Source organism: Colobus angolensis, unplaced genomic scaffold, assembly GCF_000951035.1.
Source record: "Colobus angolensis palliatus isolate OR3802 unplaced genomic scaffold, Cang.pa_1.0 Scaffold11, whole genome shotgun sequence".
NCBI classification, from domain to species: Eukaryota; Metazoa; Chordata; class Mammalia; order Primates; family Cercopithecidae; genus Colobus; species Colobus angolensis.
Genome location: NW_012112030.1, coordinates 17950812 through 17962026, shown reverse-complemented (window position 1 = coordinate 17962026; position 11215 = coordinate 17950812).

Genomic DNA, 11215 nt, shown 5'->3' with positions numbered 1-11215 from the left:
GACAGGGTCTCACTCTGTTGCCCAGGCTGAAGTGCAGTGGTGTGATCTTGGCTCACTGCAACCTTTGCATCCCAGGCTCAAGCCATTCTGTCACCTCAGCCTCTGGAGTCACTGGGACTACAGGTGTGCACCACCATGCCTGGCTAATTTTTGGTCGTTTTAGTAGAGATGGAGGTCTCCCCATGTTGCTCAGGCTAGTCTCAAACTTCTGAGCTCAAGTGATCCGCCTGCCTCAGCCTCTCAAAAGGCTGGGATTACAGGTGTGAGCCACTGCACCTGGCCTTCTTCTTTTTTCCTTTTCTCAAGTTATGTGTTATACCCAACAATGCATGCCATGTATGTGTCTGCCTTCCTCATTACTTTTGGATTTCCTGAAGCACAGGAGCCATGCCTTTTTCAGCTTATATTAACCATACTACATAACACAGGTTCTTACAGAGTGGATACGATTCTTTGATTTGAATTTAAATAAGTTGTGCTAATATATTTCTAGTGTATCCTACTGATTGTATTTGACTTTGAATATGTATATATATATTTTGAATATATATCCAAATATATATTCAAAATATTCAAGTATTTTATATATATAGTGTGAATATATATCTCAAGTCATATAAAATTGTTTCATATATATATAACTGGCCAATTTTATATATACATATAAAACCAAATAATTTTATTTTATTGGTATTTTATAGTAGCTCTAATAAAATGAAATAAATATAAAGTATTTTTTAGAGCTGCTATAATAAAATGGAATAAATCAAGAAAATGGAAATTTATTTTTTATAGTTCTGGAGGCTGGAAATTCGAGATCAAGGAGTCAGTGGATTTGGTGTCTGGTGAGGACCATCTGGTTCATAGAAGTCTTGCTGCACCCTCATATGGTGGAAGGCTATAAGTGCACTAATCCCATTCGTGAAGACAGAAGCCTCACAATCTAATCATCTCTGAAAGGCTCCACCTTCTAATACCATCACCTTGGTGATTAGAATTTCAATATATAGATTTAAAAAATGTCTTTAAAGAAATGTATTCTGAACCAAATATGGCCACCCAGTGGCTTGTGATATAGACCTCAGGAGATCCTGAGAACATGTGCCCACGATGGTCAGGCTACAGCTTGGTTTTATACATTTTAGGGAAACATAAGACATCAATCAATACATGTAAGATGTACATTGGTTTGATCTGAAAAGGCGGGACAACTCGAAGTGGGAGTTTCCAGGTGGATTCACAGGGCAATTGGTTGAGAGAGTTTATCTGAAGACTTGGAATCAATAGTATCGAGTGTCTACATTAAGATAAGGACTTGTAGAGACCAAGAGGATTTTTATGCAAATGAAGACTCCAGGTAGCAGGCTTCAGAAAGAATAGATTGTCTCTTATTAGAATTAAAAGGGAGCCAGACTCTTAGTTAAGTTTCTCCTGGATCAGGGAAAAAGACCTCAAAAAGGAAGGGGTTTCTCTTCAGATTGTAGAGTTTCCCCACAAGAGACAGCTTGGCAGGAATTCAATATATGGATTTTGAGGGGACATAATTAAGCCATAGCAATATTTAATGTATAGTAATTGTGGTATTCGAAATCAACAAATCTGTATGTATTGTTTTATTTTTTTAGTTTTTGAGACAGGGTCTCACTCTGTCACCCAGGCTGGAGTGCAATAGCATGATCTCAGCTCACTGCAGCTTCAGCCTCCTGGGTTAGGGTGATCCTCCCACCTCAGTCTCCTGAGTGGCTGGGACTACAGGCACACATCGCCACACCCTGCTAATTTTCTTGTATTTTTGAAACAGAAGAGTTCCTCGATTCCCCTCTCAGGGCATGTGACAGGGGTGTGGCTCACCTGCTTGGTTGCCCCAAATCTCAAACCTGTAGAGGGTAAGGAGAGCATACAGACAGGCAGGTGCAGAGGCCAGGGCAAGCAATTTTTGGGCTGTGGCCCCATGGCAGTTTCTAGGGGTGGGTGTCTGCAATTCCTGAATTCCAAGTGGGCATTGGCATGGCTTTTTCAGATTTCCTGTCTGCAGACAGCCTGTGTGTTAATCAGCTCAATGGACCTTCTGCCTTATCACAAGGACAGAGGGCCGGTGTGACAGCCTTCTGTATCCTGAGCTGTTGCCCAGTGTCCCAAAAGAACTGAATCACACATGGGCTTGAAGGATGAGTGCAAGGTTTTGTTGAGTAGTGGAGGTGGCTCTCAATGAGAAGGATGGGAAGCCAGAAGCAGGGATCGAGTGGGAAGGTGGTCTTTCCTTGGAGTCGGGCTGCCCAGTGGCCAAACTCTTCTCTGAAAGCCCCCAGCCGAACTCCCCTCAGCATCCAGATGTCCCTTCTCTTCTCTCTTTCTTGTCACATCATTTTGCCATGTCTGGTCTGCTGGCCTGCTGGTCTTGACATTCACCTACTTGCATGTGTGCCCACTAAGGTCCTGGGTTTATATGGGCACAGGGTGGGCCAGAATGGTCTTGGAAAATGCAACATTTAGGCATGAGAACAGGAGTGCCTGTTCTCACTTAGGTCTGTGGTCACAGGCCCAATGGTGAACCACTTGCCAGAGACCCCACCCTCTCAACCCAGCACTTCCCTGACCCCCTTCTGTATCATTTTTTTGTAGAGATGGGGTTTCACCATGTTATCCTGGCTGGTCTTGAACTCTTGGAGTCAAACAATCTGCCTGCCTTGGCCTCCAAGTATTGGAATTACAGGTGTGAGCCACCATGCCTGGCTTTAATCTGTATTTATTTAAATATTTTTATAATTTTGATTTTACTAATAAAATATTTTAAGTATTTCACTGAATTTCATTTTATAATATATAATAACATAACCAAGTAACTTAGCTTCATAATTCATTTTAAAATGCTTTTTTTCTTCTCTCTGGCCTTGACATGTACTTTGAAGCCCATTATTTCCCTCCCTTCGCTGGGTACTTTTTGCACTGGGCTAGTTTATCTAATTATGTACTTGCTTAGAAATTACAGGGGCTAATCTTGAAATAAACCCAGCATGGAGATCCGGCTGTGGAATCCTCCCCATCTAGAGATTACCTCAGGCTGGTTCATCTACAACACAGCCATTGTCAAGATGATACAAGTCTGTACCAGACTGACAATAACTCAAGATAGCCATTGGAACAAGACATGCAGACCCTGTCCCCTATGCTGCTACTCTTGCATGTTTATCACACCAAGTTTCCTTTTTTTTTTTTTTTTTGCTCTGTTGCCCAGGTTGGAGCGCAGTGGCGGGATCTCAGCTCACTGCAAGCTCCGCCTCCCGGGTTTACACCATTCTCCTGCCTCAGCCTCCTGAGTAGCTGGGACTACAGGCGCCCGCCACCTCGCCCAGCTAGTTTTTTGTATTTTTTAGTAGAGACGGGGTTTCACCGTGTTAGCCAGGATGGTCTTGATCTCCTGACCTTGTGATCCGCCCGTCTCGGCCTCCCAAAGTGCTGGGATTACAGGCTTGAGCCACCGCGCCCGGCCCAAGTTTCCCTTCTTAATTCCCTTACCCAGACCTAAATTTGATGCATATGTTAATTTGCTTTATTGCAGTAATCATTTCACAGTGTATACATATATCAAAGCATAATTTTGTACACTTTGAATATATACGATTTTCATTTGTTAATTACACCTTGATAAAACTGGTTAAAAAAAGAGAACTTAAAACACAGTCGAATGTCATATTTTAGCTTCATCACCTCAATACCAATTCAATACTTCGTCCTGGTTCTTAACTTACCCAGCTTTGATAACTTGGCCAAGTCTCTTTCTCTTTTTGAAAAAAATTTCGATAGCTTTAGGGGTACAGTGGTTTTTGGATACATGGATGAATTATATAGTGGTGAAGTCCGTGATTTTAGTGCGCTAGTTACCTGAGTAGTGTACATTGTACCCGATATATGCTTTTTTTTCCCACTCACCCACTTCCTCTTCTCCCCTTTTCTGAGTCTCCAGTGTCCATTATACCACTCTGTATGCCTCTGTGTTCCCACTGACGAGAACATAACGCGATTTGGTTTTTCATTCCTGAGTTACTTCAGTTAGAATAATGGCCTCCAGCTCCATCCAAGTTGCTGCAAACGACATATTTCATTCTTTTTATGGCTGACTAGTATTCCATGGTGTATATATAACACATTTTATTTATCCACTCACTGGTTGATGGGCACTTAGCTTGGTGCCACATCTTTGCTATTGTGGATTGTGCTGTGATGAATATGTGCATAGGTGTCTTTTTGATGTAATGACTTCTTTTCCCTTTCCTTTGATGCTGCTGAATCAAATGGTAGATCTACTTTTAATTCTTTGAGAAATCTCCATACTGTTTTTTGTTACAGAGTTTGTACTAATCTACATTCCTACCAGCAGTATATGTGTTCCTTGTTTTTTTGTTGTTTTTTTTTTTTCACATCCATGCCAACATCTATTGTTTTTTGACTTTTTGATAATAGCCATTCTGGCTGGAGTAAAGTGGCATCTCATTGTGCTTTTAAGTTGCATTTCCCTGATAATTAGTGATGTTGAACTTTTTAAATACGTTTCTTGGCCATTTGTATATCTCCTTTTGAGAAAGATCTATTCATATCATTTGCCTGCTTTTTCATGGGATATTTTTTTCTTGCTAATTTGTTCGAGTTTCTTGTAGATTCTAAATATTAGTTCTTTGTCAGATGTACAGTTTGCAAATATTTTCTCCCATTCTCTGGGTTGTCTGTATACTTTGATGATTGTTTCTTTTGCTGTGCAGCAGCATTTTCATTTAATCAGATCACATTTGTTTATTTTTATTTTTGTTACATTTGCTTTTGGGGTCTTAGTCATAAATTCTTGCTCTAGGCCAATGTCCAGAAGAGTTTTTTTTTGTTTTCTTCTAGAATTTTTATGGCATCAGGTCTTAGATTTAAATATTTTATCAATCTTGAGTTAACTTTTGCATATGGTGATAGATAGGGATCTAGTTTCATTCTTCTACATGTGGCTATCCAGTTTTCCCAACACCATTTATTGAATAGGGTGTCCTTTCCCCAATTTACATTTCTGTATGCTTTGTCAAAGATCTGTTGGTTATAAGTTCTTGGCTCTATTTCTGCCTTGTCTTTTTCTGTTCCATTGGTCTGTGTATTTACATTTATACCAGTATCATGTTGATTTGGTTACTATAGCCTTAGAATATAATTTGTAGTTGGGTAATGTGATGCCTCCAGGTTTGTTCTTTTTGCTTAGGTTTGCATTGGCTATTTGGGCTCTCTTTTTGGGTTCCATATGGATTTTTTGATTGTTTTTTTCTAATTCCATGAAAAATAATTTTGGTAGTTTGATAGCAATTGCTTTGAATCCATAGGTTGCTTTGGGCAGCATGGTCATTTTTGCAATATTGATCCTTCTAATCCATGAGCATGGAAAGTATTTCCATTTGTTTGTGTCATCTGTCATTTCTTTTAGCAGTGTTTTGTAGTTCTGCTTGTAAAGATCTTTTACCACCTTGGCTTAGTATATTCCTAGGGATTCTGCTTTATTTTATTTTTGCAGTTATTGTAAAAGGAGCTGAGTTTTTTTATTTGATTCTCAGCTTGGTCATTATTGATGTATTGCAGTGCTACTAATTTGTGTACATTGATTTTGTAATTTGGGACTTTATTGAATCCCTTTATCAAATCTAGGAGTCTTTTGGAAGAGTCTTTAGAATTTTGTCTATATATGATCATATCATCAGCAAACATAATTTGACTTCCTCTTTTCCAGTTTAGATTCCATTTATTTCTTTCTCTTGCTTGATTCCCTGGCTAAGACTTCCAGTAATATGTTGAAAATAAGTGGTAAAAGTGGGCATCCTTGTCTTGTTCCAGTTTTTAGGGGGAATGTTTTCAACCTTTCCCCACTCAGTATGATGTTGGCTGTGGGTCTGTCATACATGGCTTTTATTATTTTGAGTTATTTCCTCTTATTCCTAGTTTGTTAAGGTTTTTTAATCATAAAAGGATGCTAGATTTTATTGAATATTTTTTCTACATCTATTGAGATGATTATATAGTTTTTGTTTTTACTTCTGTTTATGTGATGAATCATATTTATTGAGCTGAATATGTTGAACTCTCCCTGCATTCCTGGAATGAAACCCACTTGATCATGTTGTATTATCTTTTTGATGTGCTGTTGGATTCAGCTTGCTAGTATTTTATTGAAGATGTTTTCATCCATGTTCATCGGGGATATTAGTGTGTTCTGTAGCTTTCTTTCTTTCTTTCTTTCTTTTTTTTTGTTATGTCCTTTCCTGGCTTTGGTGTCAGAGTAAAACTTCATAGAGTGAGTTAGAGAGGATTCTCTTTTTCTCAGTCTTTTGGAATAGTTTCAGTAAGACCAGTACCAATTTTTCTTAAATGTCTGGTAGAGTTTGGCTGTGAATCTGTCTGGCCCTGGAATTTTTTAGTTGTGACAATTTTTAAATTACTGATTCAATCTCATTGCTTGTTACTGGTCTGTTCAAGGTTTTTATTTCTTCCTGGTTCAACCTAGGAGGGTTGTATGTTTCCAGGAATTTATCCATTTCCTCTAGATTTTTCACTTTGTATGCACAGAGGTGTTCATAGTAGGCTCGAATGATATTTTGTATGTCTGTGGTGTTGGTCATAATGTCTTCATTTTTTTTTTTTTTTTTTTTGAGACAGAGTCTCCCTCTGTCTCCCGGGCTGGAGTGCAGTGGCCGGATCTCAGCTCACTACAAGCTCCGCCTCCGGGGTTTACGCCATTCTCCTGCCTCAGCCTCCCGAGTAGCTGGGACTACAGGTGCCCGCCACCTCGCCCGGCTAGTTTTTTTGTATTTTTTAGTAGAGACGGGGTTTCACTGTGTTAGTCAGGATGGTCTCAATCTCCTGACCTTGTGATCCGCCCATCTCGGCCTCCCGAAGTGCTGGGATTACAGGCTTGAGCCACCGCGCCCGGCCCATTTTCATTTCTAATGGAACTTACTTGAATCTTCTCTCTTCTTTTCTTGGTTAATCTAGCTAATGGTCTATCAATTTTGTTTATCTTTTCAAAGAATAAACTCCTTGTTTCATTAATCTTTTGTATTGTTTCTTGGTTTCAATTTCATTGAGTTCTGCTCTGATCTTCGTTATTTCTTTCCTTTTGCTAGCTTTGGGTTTTCGTTTGTTCTTGTTTTTCTAGTTCCTTGAGGTATGCTGTTAGGTTGTCAGTTTGTGATTTGTCAGGTTTTTTGATGTGGGCATTTAGCACTATAAACTTTTCCTTTAGCATTTGCATGAAAGTTTCCACGTGTGTTTGCTGATACGTAAAATAACTCCTTTCTCTAAAATTATAATCCTCTACAAGTTGATGAGGCATAGAGAAACGTCGGATTACTTCAGAATGTTTATTCTGCCTGGCCTATTTAATTTTGGCTTATTTAGACCCACAGTAATAAAATACAATCTTTAATTAAACATGCAAATACTTAATAATGTTAGTAACTTTAAGTATTCATTATATAACAGAATGGTTTGCATTTATTTTTAATATTTTTCAATGTGAATATATTTTAGTATCATATCAGTATTTTTAAAAGCTTTAATGAGGTATATTTGATATACAAAAAATACACATATTTAATGTATACAATTTCATGAATGTGAATGTATACATAAACTTGTGATATCATCACCACAACCGAGGTACTGAATATATCCATCACCTCCAAAAGTGTGTGTGTGTGTATGTGTGTGTGTGTGTGTGTGTTTTGGTAAGAACACTTAACATGAGATGTATCCTCAACACATTTTAAAGTGCACAATACTGTACTATTAACTAGGGCGCTATATTGTACACAAGATCTCTAAGACTTATTTATCTAGCATGACTAAAACTTTATACCTATTAAACCTTTTACCTTTATACCTATTGAAAATAATTTCCCATTTTCCCTTTCCCCCACCCCCTGGCAATCTCCACTTATTCTTTACTTTTTATGAGTTTGATTATTTCAGGTACCCTATGTAAGTAGAATCATGAGCATTTGTCTTTTTGTGACTGGCTTATTTCATGTAGTGTAATAACCTGTAGGTTTTTCTCTGATGTCACAAATGGTAGGATTCTACCCCCTTTTTTAAAGGCTGATTAACATTCTATTGCAGTGTGTACTACATTTTCTCTATACAGTTAACTCTTCATGAACATTTGTTTTGTTTCCATGTCTTTACTATTATAAATATTGCTACCATAAGAAATAGAAAAATACTTATTATGAGGAATTGGCCCATGCTACTATGGAGTCTGAAAAGTTCATCTGATATCTGTAAGCTGGAGACCCTGAAAAACTTCTGATGTTGTTTCTGTCCAAACCCAAAGACCTGAGAATGGAGGCAATAGTTTAAGTCCCAGGAGCACTGATGTCTGAAAAGAGGATGTCCCAACTGAAGCAGAGGGAAAATTCATGCTGCTTCTGCATTTTTGTTCTGTTTGTAGGCCCTAAATAAATTAGATGATACCCACCCACATTAGTGAGGGTGATCTTTATTCAGTTTATTGATTCAAATTCTAATCTTTTCTAGAAACACTTTCACAGGCATGCCCAGGAATAATGTTTTACCATCTATCTGAGCATTCCTTAGCTCAGTTAATCCATAAAATTAACCATCACATAGCCAGGCATGGTGGCTCATGCTTGTAATCTCAGCACATTGGGAGGCAGAGGTGGGCAGATTACTTGAAGTCAGGAGTTCAAGACCAGCCTGGCTATATTAGTCCATTTTTATGCTGCTGATAAGGACATACCTGAGATTGGGTAATTTATAAAGAAAAAGAGGTTTAATGGACTCACAGTTCCACGTGGCTGAGGAGTCCTCACAATCATGGTGGGTGGCAAAAGACACCTCTAATATGGTGGCAGGCAAGAGATAGAATGAGATCCGAGTGAAAGAGGTTTCCCCTTATAAAATCATCAGATCTCATGAGACTTATTCACTACCATGAGAACAGTATGGGGGAAACAGATCCCATGATTCAATTATCTCCCACCAGGTCTCTCCCACAACACATGGGAATTTTGGGAGCTACAATTAAAGATGAGATTTGGGTGGGGATGCAGCCAGAGCACATCATTCCATCCTTGGCCCCTCCCAAATCTCATATCCTCACAGTTTAAAACCAAGCGTGCCTTCCCAACAGTCCCCCAGAATCTTAACTCATTTCAGTATTAACTCAGCGTTCACAGCCCAAAGTCTTATCTTAGACAAGGCAAGTCCCTTCCACCTATGAGCCTGTACAATCAAAAGCAAGTTAGTTACTTCCTAGGTACAATGGAGGTACAGGCATTGCATAAATATGGCTGTTCCAAATGGGAGAAATTGTCCAAAAGAAAGGAATGACAGGCCCCATGTAAGTCTGGAATCCAGCAGGGCAGTCAAATCTTAAAGCTCCAAAATGATCTCCTTTGACTCCATGTCTTGCATTCAGGTTACACTGATGCAAAAGATGGGTTCCCATGGTCTTGGGCAGCTCGTCCTGTGGCTTTGCAGAATGCAACCTCCCTCCTGGCTGCTTTCATGGGCTGGCATTGAGTGTCTGCTGCTTTTCCAGGTGTACAGTGCAAGCTGTTGGCGGATCTACCATACTGGGATCTGGAGGACAGTGGCCCTCTTCTCACAGCTCTATTAGACAGTGCCCCAGTGGGGACTCTGTGTGGGGGTACCCACCCCACATTTCTCTTCTGCCCTGCCCTATCAGAGGTTCTCCACAAGCGCCCTGCCCCACAGCAAACTTCTGCCTGGACATTCAGGCACTTCCATACATCCTCTGAAATCTAGGCAGAGCTTCCTAAACCCCAATTCTTGACTTCTGTGCACTTACAGGCTCAACACCACACGGAAGCTGCCAAGGTTTGGGATTTGCACCCTCTGAAGCCATGGCCCAAGCTGTACCTTGATCTCTTTTAGCCATGGCTAGAATGGCTAGGACCCAGGGCACTAAGTCTCTAGGCTGCACACAGCAAGAGGGCCAACAAAACCATTTCTTTCCTTCTAGGCTTCCAGGCCTGTGATGGGAGGGGCAGCTGCAAAGATCTGTGACATGCCCTGGAGACATTTCCCCCACTTTCTTGGTGATTAACACTTGGTTCCTCATTACTTGCGCAGATTTCTGTAGCTGCAACATTAAGTGCAGAATCTGCTTAGTGAGCCCATATCAATAACTTGATCTGATCCAACTTCATGTTGTATTCAGGCCTTCAGTGGATTGGATGATACTCCCCCACATTGCTAAGGGTGATGTTTACTCAGTCTGCTGATTCAGATTATCCCAGAAGTATCCTCACAGACACACAGACGATATTTTACCAGCTGTTTGAGCACCGCTTGGCCCCACCATGTTGACAAATAAAATTAACAATCATGCTACTCTTTTGCCTTAATTTACTACCTACATGCTTAACTACTGTTATCAGTTATTTGTAATAATCTTTTAATGAAGATTAAAAATCCTAACAAAAACTATTGCTTGAGTAGATGTTTGTCTCCACTGTGGAGGTGAATCAAGGCAGTACCTATAGGAAGCACTTGTTCTGGTGTCATATTTTATATGTCTGGTACCTTAGTTACCATGATTCTAATTCTAAATCTAGTTTGAACATTTTGGGTTCTAGCACTAAGCATCTTTATGGTTATTCTAATAGCCTGGACTGTTTCTCTGACTACTTACATTGTAACCTGCCACTTTCTTTTGGGTTTTTAGTAAATTTAATTCGTAGGCATTTTATTTTCAGAAAATGTGGAAAGAGGCTTTCCCCAGAGATGACTACAAAATGTCATTTTTGCATTATGCTCAATTCCTGAATGATGTGACAGATTTTGTAATACTGTTCACTTTGCTAAGTAAACAAAATTGTGTAAATATTACTTTTACCTTTGTTACCTCCTTTTGATTTGATCTTTCAATCACAAATACTCTTTCATAGGTCTCACACAGTGCTGGGGGGTTATATCCTATGAGGTTTCAAATGAACAAATAATTTTTATCATAACTTTTACTTTCATATAAAAGGTTATGAATTGAAGATGAAAGATAGCTCAGTAACCTGGAAAATGATTTTATTTTATTTAAATTAGATCAGTTTGGAAGTGCTGAAGAAGTAACCTTTCAAATTTAAAGTGATCTCCTAGGAAATGCAATAGAATAGCATGTAGACTGAAACATTTCACTAAATAAAATACAAATATA